General features: G+C 51.2%; 1 protein-coding gene across 4 annotated transcripts in view; it reads left to right on the forward strand.

Moving 5' to 3' along the window:
* The first annotated feature begins 7051 nt into the window (after positions 1 to 7051).
* RREB1 (ras responsive element binding protein 1) overlaps positions 7052 to 15963 on the forward strand; it is a 128621-nt gene continuing 119709 nt past the window's right edge. For 3 of the 4 annotated variants that reach the window (XM_080807203.1, XM_080807206.1, XM_080807207.1), the window contains exon 1: positions 7052 to 7344. The gene's annotated coding sequence lies outside the window, so the exon portion shown is untranslated. Of the gene's footprint in view, positions 7345 to 7530; positions 8027 to 15963 lie in introns of those variants that run through there. The other variant, XM_080807204.1, reaches the window with a different exon arrangement.

Below are 15963 nucleotides of genomic sequence, written 5' to 3' on the forward strand. Positions count from 1 at the left end.
GATGGATTTTACTCACTTCAATTTCCAACTGTCCATAATCCCTACCATATGTTTTCTCTCTTCTGTGGCTTCATGGCATTGAAGCTAAAACGGCAGAATTTTTCTGCCACCAACTCCTACATTTCTTCTCTCCTTAAGCCTCAGCGCCATGCTGCTCCCCTCACTGGTTCTGCTGCTTTTCCATATTCAAAACCATCAGATGTGAAGTCCCACAACGGGCCTGCTTCCCACCAGTATCTCTCAGTATGTCCCTACTGTTCTTTTTCTTTTTCCTCCTGCCATAGAATAAGAAGTATTCCTCTTTCCCCCCAGCGCTGATCTCTCTGCCATAAACAGACAGACAGATACACACTTTCCTTCAAAAGCTGTTTTCTGTTTCATGTATCCGTATTCTCTCCCTCTCTGGATCCACATTCCTCTCCTGCTGACATCAGTGGTCTGGCTGGTTTACCCATTCTGAAACCTCTTTCCTGGATGCTGATATTCCTAGAGATCATTTTCAAGACACCATCAGGCAGGGTTTCTCAACCTTGACACTACTGCCCTTTGGGATGACATATTCTCTGTTGTGGCTGCTGTCTTGTGTCTTTTTTTTTTTTAATTTTTAAAAGAAATTTTTAAAAAAGATTTTATTTATTTGAGAGTGAGCAAGAGAGACAGAGCATGAGTGGGGAGGAGGGGCAGAGGGAGAGGTAGAAGCAGACTCCCTGCTGAGCAGGGAGCCCGATGTGGGGCTCGAACCCAGGACCCTGAGATCGTGACCTGAGCTGAAGGCAGACACTTAACCGACTGAGCCACCCAGGCGCCCCATCCTGTGCCTCATGGGATGCTAAGCACTATTCCTGGCCTCTACTCATAGATATTAGTGGTACCCTTCTCCCACCTTGTGACAACTAAAAATGTCTCCAGACATTGCTGAACATCCCCTGGGGGTGGTGAGTCAGAATCACCCCAACTGAGAACTAGTGGTATAGACAGTAAGAGTATGGACTCTGCTAGGTTATCTTCAGCCTCCTGTCCTGGGTATACACAGCATCTGGCTACAGCTTTAGAATGAAGTTGTACATACAGAACATAATACTTGGAGAACAGAAAGAGTTTGTATTTTAGGTTCCTGGGGTGGGGTGGGGGGGTCCTGGCTATAAACCAAATCAGAAAAACTTAATCTAATTAAATCCTCGTAAAAACAGTGCATGGACAGTGGTTCTTCTGCACAACCCCAGTCAAGAGCATTTTATCAAGATGAAGTCTGACCAGGTAGGCTTTTCTTTTCTTTTGTTTTTTGTTTGTTGTTTTTTGTTTGTTTGTTTTTTAGCACACTGCTTAATTCTGAATTGAATGAAAACTGCAGTAAAAAGGTGGGTTCTGGGGTTGGGCTGTGTGGTGTGCATCTCAGTCCCGCCAGCCCTGTGACGTTGGTACTTGACTTCAGTTTTGTCAGTTGCAGAACAGGGATGATAACAGCGCCTCCCCGATGGGAGGGCGGAGGGGGGAAGCCCTCACTCCTCTGGGGGCCCTTTGCCTTGATGTCTCTGCGTTTGAACGCTGTTGACCTCTTTTTCCTTGATAGCCCCCACTTCCTTGGCTGTTTTGCTCCTTCAGGAGAGAAAGAGAAAGTGCTGGTCACTCCCTCGTCCGCCGCCTAACTGCAGGCATCCCCCTGGGTTCAACTTCTTGCTTTTCCTGCCCACTCTCTCTGTCCCTAAGATGTCTCTCCAGGTCTTCTCCCTGGCTCCAGCCTCCTCGCATCTCCCACATACCACCTGCTTCTCCCCAACACTCACACCACAGGTGAGAGGACCCACTACCCTCCCCAGTACCCAACCTGAGCCCAGGGAAGCAGCCTTCTTTAATTCTCCCTTCTTCTCCTCATGCCCCAACCAGCTGGGCCCAAGCCCAGTGGATTCCATCTCTGTGACGTCTCCCACCTGGTCTAGTCCCTCCACCTGTCCCACTGCTTTTGCTCTAACCCCTGCGTTGTCTGTCCTTTGTCACTCCAAGATGGCTCCCGTGGTGGTTTCCCTTCTTTTGGTCCCACACCCTTGGGTCAGGACTCCAGAGGGATTGTCTTCCTTTCTCTCCCATCCCATTGGTCAAGTTCTATGGAATCTACATCCTAATTATCTTTCCAGGCAATCCATTCTTTCCTGCCTCTCCAGCCGGGGCTTCCTAGGTCCTCATTATTTCTTGGACGGGCTGTTCTGTTAATCCCTAACTAGCCTTCTTGTCTCAAATCTTCCAGACCCTTCTCTACAGTCCCACAAGGGAGGCTCTGTCTACCTTCCTCCTTCAGCCTTTCCGGGCCTCAGCACTGGATAAAGTCCAAGTCAGCACTGAGGAGCTCGGAGCTCTGAGCGGGCTGGCCCACTGGCTGTTTCTCCAGCTCTATCCCTTACTACCTCCCCTCCCCCTGCTCTGGCCACAGAGCCACAGAGCGAGGTATTTGCCATTCAGGAAACTGACCTTGTTTTCCGCCTCCGTGCCCTTGTGCTTACTACTCACTGCTCCCTGGGTCTGGAGTGCCCTGCCCCCTCGTCTCTGCCCGGGGGACACCTTACACATCTTGTGAGTTTCCACAAATGTCACCTCATGCACACAGCCTCCTCCAATCCTCTTTCTTCTTGATTCTCTCCCCTGGCATAGCAGCACGATGTTTTTTCCATTTATTTCAACCTCAAGCTCCCTATCACCTATTTGGTCATCTTCTACCTCTGACTTTCTCATTTTGTCACTCATTCCTGCAGCCACTTGGCAAAGAGCCAGGCATCCTCTGGGCCCTCACTCCTTTCCACCCCCATCTCTGGCCCACCAGTTGCTCTTCTGGCCTCCCTCTGAAGTTCCTGATCTTCTGTCCTCCAGTCCCTCTACCCCTCCCCTAGTTCAGGCCCTCATACTGGAGGTTTTCCATGGATGGTATTCAGAATTCTTGTTGGTAGAACCTCAGCTTGTTTACCTTTTGGTCGTGTCACCTGCATATTCCTGTATATGTCCTAATCCGGCCATACTAGATTCCATCCTGATTTGTGAATAGGACCCATGACTTGCTACAATCATGCCTTTGCATCTGCTGATTCTAATCCCAGTCTCCATCTACAGACTTTCTAGCAGGTCTCCAGGGCTCAACTCCATTGGCTTTCTCCTCCATGAAACTTTCCCTGATCGCTCTTACTAGAAGCGCTGTCTTTTCTTGGAAGCCCTGAACCATGCAACCAATTTAATGGTTCTTAAAATGGTGGTCTGCATTTCATGATTACTTCATGTGGATGCAGAGATTAGACTATAAATTCTTTCCAGGCATGGACATAAATTATCCATTTTTGTATCACTTCTCTGCTAGAGAACCTAGCACAGTTTTTTTTTTTTTAAAGATTTTATTTATTCACTTGACAGACAGAGATCACAAGTAGGCAGAGCAGCAGGCAGAGAGAGAGGGGGAAGCAGACTCCCCGCTGAGCAAAGAGCCCCATATGGGGCTCGATCCCAGGACCCTGAGACCATGACCCGAGCCGAAGGCAGAGGCTTAACCCACTGAGCCACCCAGGCGCCCCCCTAGCACAGTTTCTTAATGTACATACATATCAGCTTGATTGAACTATCACTTACCTACCGTACAAATTACTCATTTGAAGTGTACAATTCAGTGGTTTTTAGTATATTCAGAATGTGCAGTCGTCACCACTGTCACTTTTAGAACATTTTCATCACCCCAGAAAGAAACCCCATGCATATCATGTAGCCAATCCTTGGATCCCCCTAAATTGTCCAACCCTAGGCAAACCATGAATCTACTTTCTCTTTTTATAGATTGGCCTATTCTAGATATTTCTTCTAAACAGAAGCATATAATATTTTTCCTTTTGGGTCTGGCTTCTCTAGCGTGTTTTCAACATTCATGCTCTGTAGCATGTCTCACTGCTTCATTCCTTTTGAGTAGTAATACTTAATAATACCTGACAGGGTATGGATATACCACATTTTGTGTATTAATCCATCAACTGATGGTTATTCAGGGTTGTTTCCACTCTGAACATTTGCGTACGAGTGCTTGTGTGGACGTGTGTTTTCATTTCTTGTGTGTGTACCTAGAAGTGGAATGGCTGGATCATATGGCGACACTATGGTCAGCATTCTGAGGAACTGCCAAGCTGTTTTTAAAAGCAGCTACACCAGGCTGTCTGGGTGGCTCAGTGGGTTAAAGCCTCTGCCCTCAGCTCAGGTCATAATCCCAGGGTCCTGGGATCAAGCCCTGCATCGGGCTCTCTGCTCAGCAGGGAGCCTGCTTCCCTCTCTTTCTGCCTGCCTCTCTGCCTACATGTGATCTCTCTCTCTGTCAAATAAATAAATAAAATCTTAAAAAAAAAGCAACAAAAAACAGCTACACCATTTTACATGCCCACCAGCCATGTATGAGGGTTTCAGTTTCTCCACATTCTTATTGATACTTGTTAGCATTTGTCTTTTTGATTCTAGCCATCCTAAGTCGGTGTGGAGAGGCATGTGTCTCTGTCTTCGATAGCATGACTCTTTTAACCTATTAAATGTCCAATAAATATTTGTTGGAGAAATGATATTTATATGAGTACGAACAAACAGAACTTGGAGCAACTCGTTGGACTCCCAAGTTTACTAATTAGCTAGAAAAGATGAACACAGAGCCCTGTGTCATTAGAATTAAATTTTTATTTTTATTTTTTTAAGTAGAACTCCATGCCTGAAGTGGGGCTTGAACTCCTGACCCTGAGATCAAGAGTCACATGCTCTACCAATGGAGCCAGCCAGCCAGGCGTCCCTAGAGTTCAGTTTTTAAAAGTTATTTTTAAATTATTTTCTCTCTTTTTAGTTGCCAGTATTATCTAGACCACATTATAAAGGTGGTGATTTGTTATGAAAATTCATGTAGCTTTGCGAGTTTCAGTGTATTTTATAGAATAAGCTAAAATGACAAGCAAAATTCCAACTTTGATGTTGGTCCTATTCCAAACCTACCACTTGCTAGGGAGAACAGGAATGGCTAATAATTCTTGAATCTTGAGGCAAGGCAACTAAAGAAACTAGCATTCCCTACCTGGCCCTTCTTTTGCCTTCTCACTGGACCATGTTACAACTCAGAAGCTCCAGACACCAGTTCTAGGGTGAGCGTGTGAACTATTACTCCTGCTTAGAGACCTGCCCATTCCCTCCTCTGGCACGCCTGTCTTCACAAATGCACTTGATAACACTCTTGGGGACATGGGGTGGGGGGGGGCATAGGAAAATGCAAGTGCAGAAGTTTCTCTGACTAGTTTTCCTCAGTAAACAGTCGACCCTGGGAAACCTAACAGGTTCTGAAAACTTAATGTTGATGATTCTGGACGTCAGAGAAATAAGCAGCTGAATCAGTTCCCTCTTGGGGAACTGGGGTTTAGCTTACTTATCTCCAGTAAGAGGTAATGGCCTAACTGCTTTTGCTTGGTTCTATAAAGTTCTGTCTCAGCCAGAATCCATTCATTTCATCCATACCTACATAGACACTTCTCCCTATCTGTATCCCTGAAACCCAGAGCTCCATGGAAGTCTGCAAATTAGAGGGCCATGATTGCACTTACAGCTTTGTAGGGCAAAGTTGGTGTGGTAGGGCCACAAAGGTCAAAGGTCATAGTAACTAGAGAGAGAGAGAGAGAGAGAGAGAGAGAGAGAGCTCCAGCTTTCTGTACCTATAACATCATCTTGCCGAACTCCTCTCCAAAGCATAATTCTACCCTAGTATTCTCTACAACTGTTTAGGAGGCCCATTTAGCCTCAAACTGGGGGAGTGAGGTGGTGTTTATTTTCCCAAACCACAGTCATCCCCTATCTGTCTAAAGATGTTTCCAAAGGCCAAGAGCAGACCCCTCACAGAACCCCGGTAGGAGAAGTATTAGCAGTGAGAAACTTGTCAGCTGCTTGTTGGAGGAAGCACAGCCCAGGCCTGGTTTCTCTGGGGCTCGGTGATAACTTGGGCCGCCGAAGCTGGTGGCAGCCGCCTTGGGGATGGAGAACAAACAGGCAGCTCCAAGGAGGGCCCCTTCGTTTCAGAGTTGAAACAGGAGCCCTCTGAAAGAAAGAGATATTGCGTGTGGCTTCCCTGGTGCCTCGGAGGGCGACGTGGATGACACAGCATCAGCAGCGCCGTCGCGGGGTGGGGACACAGGCGGTAGGAGCCTGTGCCATCCTCAGCCCCTTGGGGGCGAGGTAGCCCCCGCTAAAGCATCAGTTGTGGAGTGTGGGGAAGGGAAGGTGACAAAAGCCGAGTCAGTCTGGAATTTGTTGGAAGGAGAAGACGCTCCCGGGCCCCAGAGCTAGAAGGACCGAGCCCTGGGAGAGAAACAGCCCTAAATTGGGGGCGGGGTGAAGCGCTGGTTCCTTAATCTCCTGCCCCATCATCTACTCGCCCCACCTGGATGCAGAGCGAGGACCGCGTGCAGAAGCAACGGCGCGGGTGGGGCTCAGCCTCGCGTTTGCCTCCGACACCCAGCGGGGCGGTGCCGGGCCAGGGAACCCGACCCCCACGCCACCCCCTCCCGGCCTCCGGGGCGCCCCTCTCGCGCCTCCAGGGCATCGCTGCCTCGCCCTCTCCTCCGTTAAAATAGTGAAACAAACCCTGGAGTGAAGTGATGGAAAGCCGGGGGCGGGGAGTTGCCCGCGAGTGAGGGGCTGGAGGGGAGGGGGCGCGGTGGTCCTAGAGGGTGGCCGGCCGGCCGGCGAGCGCTGGGCTGATCGCGATCGCGCTCAGCTGCGGCGGCCGAGACCCTTCCCCCAGGGCGGCCCGGCCCTCCCGTGGCCCCGGGCGCCAGCGGAGGGCGTGGGGCAAACCTGGGGCTGCGGTGGGGGTGGGGTGGGGGACTCCACCTCCATCCATCCCGGGATGGAAACTGCGGTCGCCCAGCTAAAATCGGAGCGGGGGCGGCGGTGGGGACCCGCGGGTATTGCGGGCCCCCCCCACCCCCCAGCCCGAGCCGCCGCCGCAGCCGCCGCTCAGTAACACGTCCCCAGGAGACTGGCAGGAGCAACACGTGATGTGTCTACTTATCAGGGGGAGAGGGGGAGAGCGAGTCTCCGAGCGTGCGGGCGAGGAAGCGGGGCGGGGGGCCGAGGCGGGGGCCGGGACGACGGCTGGGGCGCCGGGGTCGCCAGCTCCTCGCCCACCTCCCTCCCTGTGGGAGAAGAGGAGGAGGGGAAGTGACTGCGGAGTTGATGAACTTTGCACATCCAGAAACGCCATTTTGATTCCTTTTCCGGAACAAGTTTGCATCTCTCCTCTTTCTCTCCCTGAAGCCCACCGGTCCCCACTGCATCATGCCTGGGAGCCAAGAGCCCTGCCGGGCCGTAAGTACGCGCCCGGGGTTCCGGCTCCCGGGACTCGGGTGGCAGCGAGATGTCTAGGGCTGAAGGGGAGCGACCTTTTAAAGAACTTTTGGGGATGGGGAGGGTGAAGTGTGCGGAGCGCGTTGTACTTTTTAAACTCGGCGTTTCCCGGAGCCGAGGACCCGAGTGCCCCACGCCGCGCTACGTGCGCTCGGGGCGGTGGGGCTGGCCGGGGATGAGCCGGGCAGCCCTCTCCCCTCGGGCTGCGCGCCGGGCCGCTCCTCCTCCTCCTCCTCCCCTCCTCCCCCTCCTCCTCCTCCTCCTCCCCTTCCTCCGCTCCTTTTCCCCTTCCCGAGCTGCCGGCTCTGCCAACCAGCTCCCAGCGCGAGCCGCCGCGGCCGCCGCAGCGCCCCGCCGCCAGGACCTGATGCGCATCCATATTAGCCGTCCGAGCGCAGGAATCCGGCCCGACCCGCGCCGCCGCGCCCGCCGCGGAATTTATTTTTAACCAGCACCGCCGGGACTCGGATGGTGCGCGCACCGCCGGCCAGAAACATCTTCCCAGCGCTGCTCTCCATCTTCCGCCCTCTCTCCCCCGACATCCTCCCCCCCATGTGGGAGGGGAAACTTTTCTCCTACATACTTTCGAGTCCCTCTCGGGCCGAGAAGCGCGGAGATGACGGCGCCCGTCCGCCGCCGCAAGGTATCCGGGGGGTGCCCGCCTGGGGTGCTCGCTCGGGGGTGCCCGCTCGGGGCTGCGCGGTGGGAGCATCCGCCGCGCCCTGCTCGGCGGACTTTGATCCTCCCCGGCGGACGGCGCCCGCCGGGAGGGGGCCGCGGGCAACCCTGAGCCCTCCCCCGTCCCCGGCTCCTGGCTGGGGGGTCACGCCGACCACCGCCCCCGGTGACCGGGGGAGGAGGGGGCCGGAGCCGTGTCCGCGCGTATTGTTCCCTTGCCCTTCCGTTGGCGGTGTACGTGTTTTCGTGGGAGCCATCGGTGTGGAGCGGAGCCTGCATCGCGTGGGGGGGGGGGGGAACCTCGGCACCCGGCGCCGTCACGAGCACAGGAAGGAGGCCGGGAGCATCCGAGGCGGGGCCGGCCGCCGGGCCCGCTTCGCCGCCCAGCTGTGGAGCGCGCTCGGAAACTTTTGTCCGCCGCCCGCTGGACCAATTTTTCCCGAGTTCTGGGGCTTCCCTTCCTCCTCCCATCCCGGCCCGTAGCGCCGAGCCGGGGCGACGGTTGCCGGGCGGGGGGAGGGGGGCTGGCGTCGGGGGGCAGGGGACCCAGTGCGGGGGGGGCACCCGGCCTCGGGCCCGTCCCCCCGCGCCCCCTCCCCACTCGCGGTCTCTTAGGAAACTGCGACCTTAATGGTTGCTAAGGAGCAGGGGAGGTCCTTCCCGTCGCCGGCCCCCTCCCTGGGAAGCGGCGTGTTTTCTGGAAGGGGCCGAGGGTCGCGTCGAGGATGTGGTGACTCGCTCCCCGGCCGCTCGCGGGGCCGGGCCAGGCGCGTGAGTGCGGGGCGCGGCGACTGAGCCCACTTCTCTGCGGGGCCACTTTCTTTTTCGGGCGGGCGGAGGGGGGCGGGGGTTGGCCTCGGGCAGAGCAGGGGCGCGGGGGGGGGGGCAGGAGGACCCGGGGGTCGCGGGGACCGACCAGCGGGCGGGCGGGTTGACAGGCGCCGCGTGCAGCTCTCGTCCAGCGTCCGCGGTGCATCCGTGATGGGTTATAAAAGAGGAGGAAAGTATTTCTCCTTGCTCAGCAGATTTGCCCTCCCTCGCTCCTTACTGGTTAGAAGATAGAACGTGAGCCCAGATCCGGACGAGCAGTTCACATTCCATTACGAAATTCTACACGGCTTCAGAGCCAGCAGCAGCGCACATTCGGGGCACTTTGGAGTTTTTTCTTTTTTGGGGGGATGGTGGGTGGTGGTGCAGAGAGATAGAAAGGTGAATAAAAAATATAACTTTTTTGGTATGCTGAAAAACCTGTCTGAGGCTTTCATCAGTAGAAAAATTACGCCTCGTGCTTGTTGTAGAGTTTAGATTCAAGCCCAGCCTTTTAAAAGTCAATGGAAATAAAGTTTGTCTGTTGGATGGGGATGCTGGAAATAGCGAGGTATTTCGGTCTCAAAGAGGAGACTTGAGATGATTTCTGCAAAGGCTGAGTTGCTAATGTGCATCCCATATTTTTGAGATCTTTTTTCTCTTTTAGACACGAAGTGGTCTGTGCATATGCGCATGAGTGTATTCTGAAATAAGTTTAGTTGAAGTGGAAGGTGGAGAAAAGGGAACTGCAGAGCAAAGAATGGTTTTTGTTAGTTTTAGGTGGGTTGGTTGGTTGGTTGGTAGGTTTCCCTTCTCCCCATAGCCCTTAAAAGCATCCTCTGGACCTGGTGCTTTTCCGAGTAGGCAGGTACGGTTCTAAGACATAGTGTAACCCGGAAGTCTAAGTTAGAGGCTGGAGTCCTGGCTGAAACTTTTTTTTTTTTTTTCTTAAGCATTTAGTTCTGTGCTTCCTTCAAGAGTCACACAGAACTTTTGAAGAAATGGGTTTGAAATTAGCCTTCAAATAATTTATGCAGCGGTGAGCCACTAATGTTCCGGGGTTTTTTTGTTTGTTTGTTTGTTTGTTTGTGTTTTACCTCTGCATTTTGGAGGGAGCTTTCTGGGTGGGTACCCGCTGATGGATCTTGCTTTGATGTGTTTTTGAGCTTTGGTTACACTGATGAATTAAACATTTGAATGTCTTTTATCAAGTTTTAAATGTGTGAAAAAACACCTTCTCTCCCACCCACCCCCACTTTTACAAAAGAAAGGGAGAGCCCTTTGATTTGGTTATTTGTTTAGCTTGTGCTCCATTTTAGGCTGTTAATGAACTTGCACTGTTTCATCATTCTTAAAAATACTGCTAAGCAGGTTGCGTGGGGGGATGTTTTGTTTTTAGAGGATTTGCTGGTTCTATGGTACCTGCTGCTGGTGCTTACTATTACAGGGCACACCATTCTCTGGGTGTTTCCGGATAACTATTGAATTTCTCATCGGAAATTCAGAGCCTCAGCCCTTATGGCAGACAGAGTTTGTTCTGTGATGGGGAGGATGGGGCTGACTCAGTTGGCACAGGTGATGCATCCATTCCTAACTATTTACATCTTCCAACAAGTGACCTTTTGATTGCAGGGTCTTTTATTTGAGATAGCTTCAGGCAGACTCCTGAGATCTTCCTTGCTTCCAGCACGGGTATAAAGGTATAGAACGCTGAAGGAAAACAAACCTACCCTGTTAGTGTGCGTGTGATCAGGTTGTTTATTGGTTATCTGCTGTCTTGTCAGGCAGCAGCTAGATGCCATGCTGTGGCTTGCATTTTCACTCTTCAGTTTTAAACAGCTCTGTTGATCCACTTCCTAAGGTCAGTTTGGAAATCTTTGCTTGCCGTCCTTACGCTCAGTTGTTAACACCATTTATTGCCTTCAGCAAAGGAAAGTTCCTGGTTAAGGACGTTAAAAAACTCTACCCTTTTAGGGTTCTGTATGATATAATTAATATAAATTTAACTTCTCCAAAAATTGGTTAAGCATGCTCACTAGACACAGAAGTGAATCCTTTTGATGTTTCTATTCATTATCCTTTTGAAAAGTAGGTGGTGCTTAAAAGGTCATAGGATAAGGGTTGCTAAGCAGCTAAACAGAAGGATGCTAAAATTAACCAAAGCATTTTTGAAAGGGAGTTCTTCCCTGTTTTACATTATTTACTAGATTTAATTAATTTCGGAATCCTCTGTGTCCTCTGACCAAGGAAGGTAGGCTGTTAGGTTTGTTTTGTTTTTGTTATCATATTTAAATAATCTCTCTTTCTTTTGTAAGTGTCTTTTAATTGAAGTTCAGGCTCTCTGACCAACTCCGGTGTCAGATGGCAGCTCGGCTGGGCGGACTTCTTGTCTGATACCCATGTGTTCAGGTTAAACCTCCCCTTCCTGAGGGTATACGAGCAGCATCACCTTCGTCCATCTCCTTATTGCAGGTGGTTTGGATTGTTTTGGAAAATCTAGCTCATCCACAGAGTGATGTCTTCCTTTACTCTTTATTGAGCAGATTTGCATCCAAAAGATAGAAATGTAATATAGTATCAGTAGTATGCAGTAGAGTCCCTCCTGATAGCAGGACCATCATCGTCTTTCCCCTTTCCTGAGATTAGATTAGGCTTTCCTAGGAGCCCCTCCCCCCCACCCAGTTTTTCATACCTTTTAGAAAATAATCGTATTAGGTGTGGAATATCTTTGGAAGGGTGACCAAATGTAAAAATACGTAAGTAAGTAAAAAGTGTGACTGACTTACCTGACATTTCTGCTGTGAGTAGGTGTAATAAGGGTCTTGAACTTGTGCAGTGAGAGAAATGGTTGAAGTGTTAACTGAAGTCCTGGTTGGTAAGCATCCTCTCTTGGCTGAAAGGCAAACCTGCTGTTCTAAGTCAGAAGTTTCCCCCTCACAGTTGCTTCTGGATGTCTGACCTACTGAACAGACAGAGTTGAGTAACATTTTTTATATCCAAGTATAATTAAGAAATTGGATGGGTTTTGGGGAGGGGGCAGGGTACATGAGCTCTATTCCTCGCTCTCTCTTTCAGACTTAGGAAGTGACAGATCACAAGTAGGCAGAGAGGCAGGCAGAGAGAGAAGGGAGGAAGCAGGCTCCCCGCTGAGCAGAGAGCCTAATGCGGGGCTCGATCCCAGGAATCTGGGATCATGACCTGAGCTGAAGGCAGAGGCTTTAACCCACTGAGCCACCCAGGCGCCCCAGGAAGTGATTTTTGAGTAGAAAAAGGCACAGCCCTCTTTGAAAAGCAGGGGTCAGATTGTGTTTTCCACGCCCCAGGGGGCCTCCCCATAAATCAGAGTAAAAGGTGTACCGTATGAAACAGAGGGAGGCATACAGTGTGCTTTCTGAAATGCATCACTTATTTTTAATTTCCCCACTCCCATAGAAGGCAGGGTAGAGAGGAAAACCATCTGCTGTGTTTGTACCAGGACTGAGGTAGCAGAACAAGGAAGGTGGGGAGTCAGGGAGACAGACTTTTTACGTTGGCTGCCCTGGGGCACCGTGTCACCGCCGACCGTGCTGGTCTTCGGGGTCTCTGGTCACCTTTGGGGTGCTCTCGGTTCTCGTGAAGGGAAACCAGTGTGGAGTGCAGCCAGGGTTTGTGGTCCCTGTGGGTTGGTGGAGACCCAGCATAGCCTAGGAGGAGGGCTCCGGGAGCTGTTCCTTCCCGTTCTGGTGCATCTTGTTTCTAAGGGTACTCAGGGTACAGGTGAGCCCTTCGGCCCATCGGTGAAGGTGGTGGCCTGTGAATAAGGTGCTTCAGACAAAAGAAGTGGGAGAGGGTGGAGATGTTTGCTCAGTGTGATTCAAGCAAGTAATGCTAAGAGAATTTGAAAGCCTCTGTAAAGTCCCCAAGACTGGGGAGACTGGGTGCTACCTGCCCTTGCCAGATTCACCTCAGGCTTTTCAGACTCCCTGAGGGTGGGCGGGTGGTCCTGATAAGGTAGAGATGGCCCAGGGAGCACCCCCCACCCCCATTTCTTTGTCAGCTGGCCTGACTGCTGTGAAAAAGTCACAGTGGGGGTAATTAGATAAAGCTTTTAAATGGCTCTATTTGTTTTTCCCCTGGCTTGCTTAGTATCTCTTTTTCCCCTCCTTTTTCAGAGGCCAGTGGGGTAGGATGGTCAAAAGAATGTGTGAGGCTTACTGGCGTAATGACTTTTTTAAAATTTCAGCTTTCAGGAGAGTGTACCTTGCACAAAGTCTTCACCCTGCTTTTATGAAAGCCTTGAACAGAGATTCAAATTTTATCCTCAGAGCAACAGACACAGCGAGGGTTAGGCGGGTGTATTAACCCATTTTACAGCTGCACCGGTTTCCACGCTGGCTGGGAGTGAGCCTAATCCCAGTCTAGCTCCATACACACCTGCTTTTCAAAATCCTCCTAGCCTCAGAACACGGAGCATTAAATATGAGCCTGCGTGTGTGTTTTAAATGAGACCAGACCCTTTTCACAATTATTCTGTGTTGAATTTGAAAATGTAAGGCAATTAAAAAGAAACTTGTTAGCCTTTATCTCTGTGGATGAACGTGATGATACACTTTTTATTTTTCTTCAGTAGGTTTACTACCTCCTGGAATTGTTGTAAGGATAATAAATGTTCCAGAAACTCAAACTCTATATATGGAAGAAAGTGGTATATTTTGAGCTCAGGAAGCTTTGTGGGTATCCACTCTGGATTTCCTTTCCAGAATTGTGCTCAACTCCGGGACTTGAGGCAAAACTCGCCTGGGGTTTCTGTTCCAGTTGAGGAAATGCAGCACTTTCTTTTTGCTTTGGGTGCTGAGGGACAAACAGAACGAGTCAGTTTTTCTTAATGAAGTTCACTTGGGGTGGATTTTAAGGACGAGGCACGTTGTAAGCTTTGGACTCATCCTTTAAAGCAGTGGTTCTCAGAGTTGGCGGTTTGCCCCCAGGGGCATTTGGCAATGTCTGGAGACATTTTTGATTGCCCTGCTTGGGGGAGGGGTGCCACCGGCCTCCAGCGGGTAGAGGCCCAGGATGCTGTTACCCATCCCACAGTGCAGCAGCTGGCCTCACAACAAAGAATTACCCAGGCCAGAATGTCAGTAGGTGGAGGTTGAGAAAGCCTGCATTAAAGGTACGGCCGGCGTGGCCCGTGTCCTGTGCGCCAGTAGCCCGGGTGTACTCCATGGAGGCCACATGACCTATTTGCAGATCTGAAATTTCATAAAGCAAGTGAGCTCCCATTACATGCCTGTAAGGTACCACAGTTGGCACATTCAGGGTTTCACAGAAAATTCGGGGTCGGGGAAAACATTAAGTGGCGTTAAATGTATTTAAAAGCCCCATAGTAAATAAAAGTTCTAGAACTCATCTGCTCCTAAAGCAAACCAGATTCGTTGGCACTGGGAAGCTGCTCCGAGTCACTTCAGTTATTGGGAAACTCGCTTTGGTGCTGTCATCTGCCAGTTCTCCCTCATGTTTTAAGTTATGCGGAGTGTATCTCTCCCCGCCCCCCCCCACCCCATGTGTTTGAACTAGCCTTTACTCGCTTGACAGTCCGTGTCTTTGCACTCGCAAGTGCAAAAGAAGTCTCCCTTTGTTTTGTTTTGTCAAGTTTTTGCAAAATTCTTACATAACTATCCACCCTTTTCGCAGGGCAGCGTTTGGGAACCGGTCTTCTGTCCCTACATCTCCTCTTGAGGGGGTGGCTGGCAGGCTGCTGCCGTAGCTGGAAGGGATGGGGAGGGAACGTGGGGGAAGACACAGGGATTATTTTGATGTTCTCGGGACTCCTGGATCTCATATACGTGAAAAAGTAGTCGATTTAAAGAAACAGAATGTGGCGTATGAACTTGAAACTGAATTTCCTCAGGCCCAGAAAGGTCTAGGATAGTGACAAGAGTGATCTTGAAGCCACAGGTGCCACTTGCCTGACCCTTGTTCCCTGTCTCCACCGCCCCCACCCTCCCCCCCCAACCCCAGGCCTCTGTCACAGGGGTGGGAGGTGAGGAGCTGAGAAGGAGGCAGGAAGAGAGGGAGAGTGAATTCCAGAAAGGGAAGGGCTGGATGCCTGTGCTGGGAAGTAGCAGTGAGCCCTGAGATGGCCTGGGCTCCCTCTGACCTTAGAGAAACATGTGGCTCTTGAAGGTAGTTTTGTTTTGCTTTGTTTTGTTTTTTAAACATCCTAAACCCGTGGGTAGACAGTAAGCATCGGTCCACATCTGTTTATGCCACTTTTGCTCAGGGACCCGCTCTGAAGTCACCTTGACCATCCTGTCCCAAGTAGCAGGAGCCATGGATTCTCGTGCTTTTCTGCCCTCTCCCCTAGCTTCTAATCGGGCAGCTCCCTGCCCTCTGTCTCCATTTACAGCTCTTCCCAAGCCCAGACCTTTGGTCTCCCAGCTCTCCTGCAGGTGCCCCAGAAGTCACTTGTAAAAATAAAAGTCCTCTCCCTGCCTTCTAGAAGGTGGTCTGAAACACACCGTCCACCCGGTCTTCGGGCCAGGAAGCGCTTGGCCATCCTGGCTTGCATCTGTCTCAGTCCTGAAGTCCAGTGACCAGACCGTCCCGGAAACTTCTCACGGGTCGGACTCCGGTCTCTCAGCTCTGCCAGGCCCCAGACCTCGGGTCCTCATCATGTCGCAAACAGCTCCTCAGTTAGCTTCCCGCCACCCGTGTCTCCCTGCTGCCACTCATCCTTTGCTCCGCTCAGAAACTCAAGCTGTACGTGGTGTTTGCCTGCTGAAAAACATCTCTTGGCTCCCTGTTGTCTACAGGAAGAAATCCAAACTCCTCAACTTGGCACCCGAGGACCTTCATCATCAGCTTCCAGGCTGTCTCACTAGTTTCAGCTCCTGCCACTTCTCGGCACCACTGACGCACTGAATGATTTCTGACTGTCTCTGTGTTCGCTTGTCCTTCACTCGGGCTTTCCCCATCCGTTTCTAAAACAGTGTCTTCCATCTTCCTTCGAGACCACTCTCAGAAACTGCCTCTTCCAGGAAGACTCCGGTCCTCCGTCCAGAGTAACTCTTACCCTGATCCGTCCCGTCTGTTGTAATTTACCTGTTGACGTGTTTT

Source organism: Martes martes, assembly GCF_963455335.1.
Source record: "Martes martes genome assembly, chromosome: 6".
In the NCBI taxonomy this organism is placed as follows: Eukaryota; Metazoa; Chordata; class Mammalia; order Carnivora; family Mustelidae; genus Martes; species Martes martes.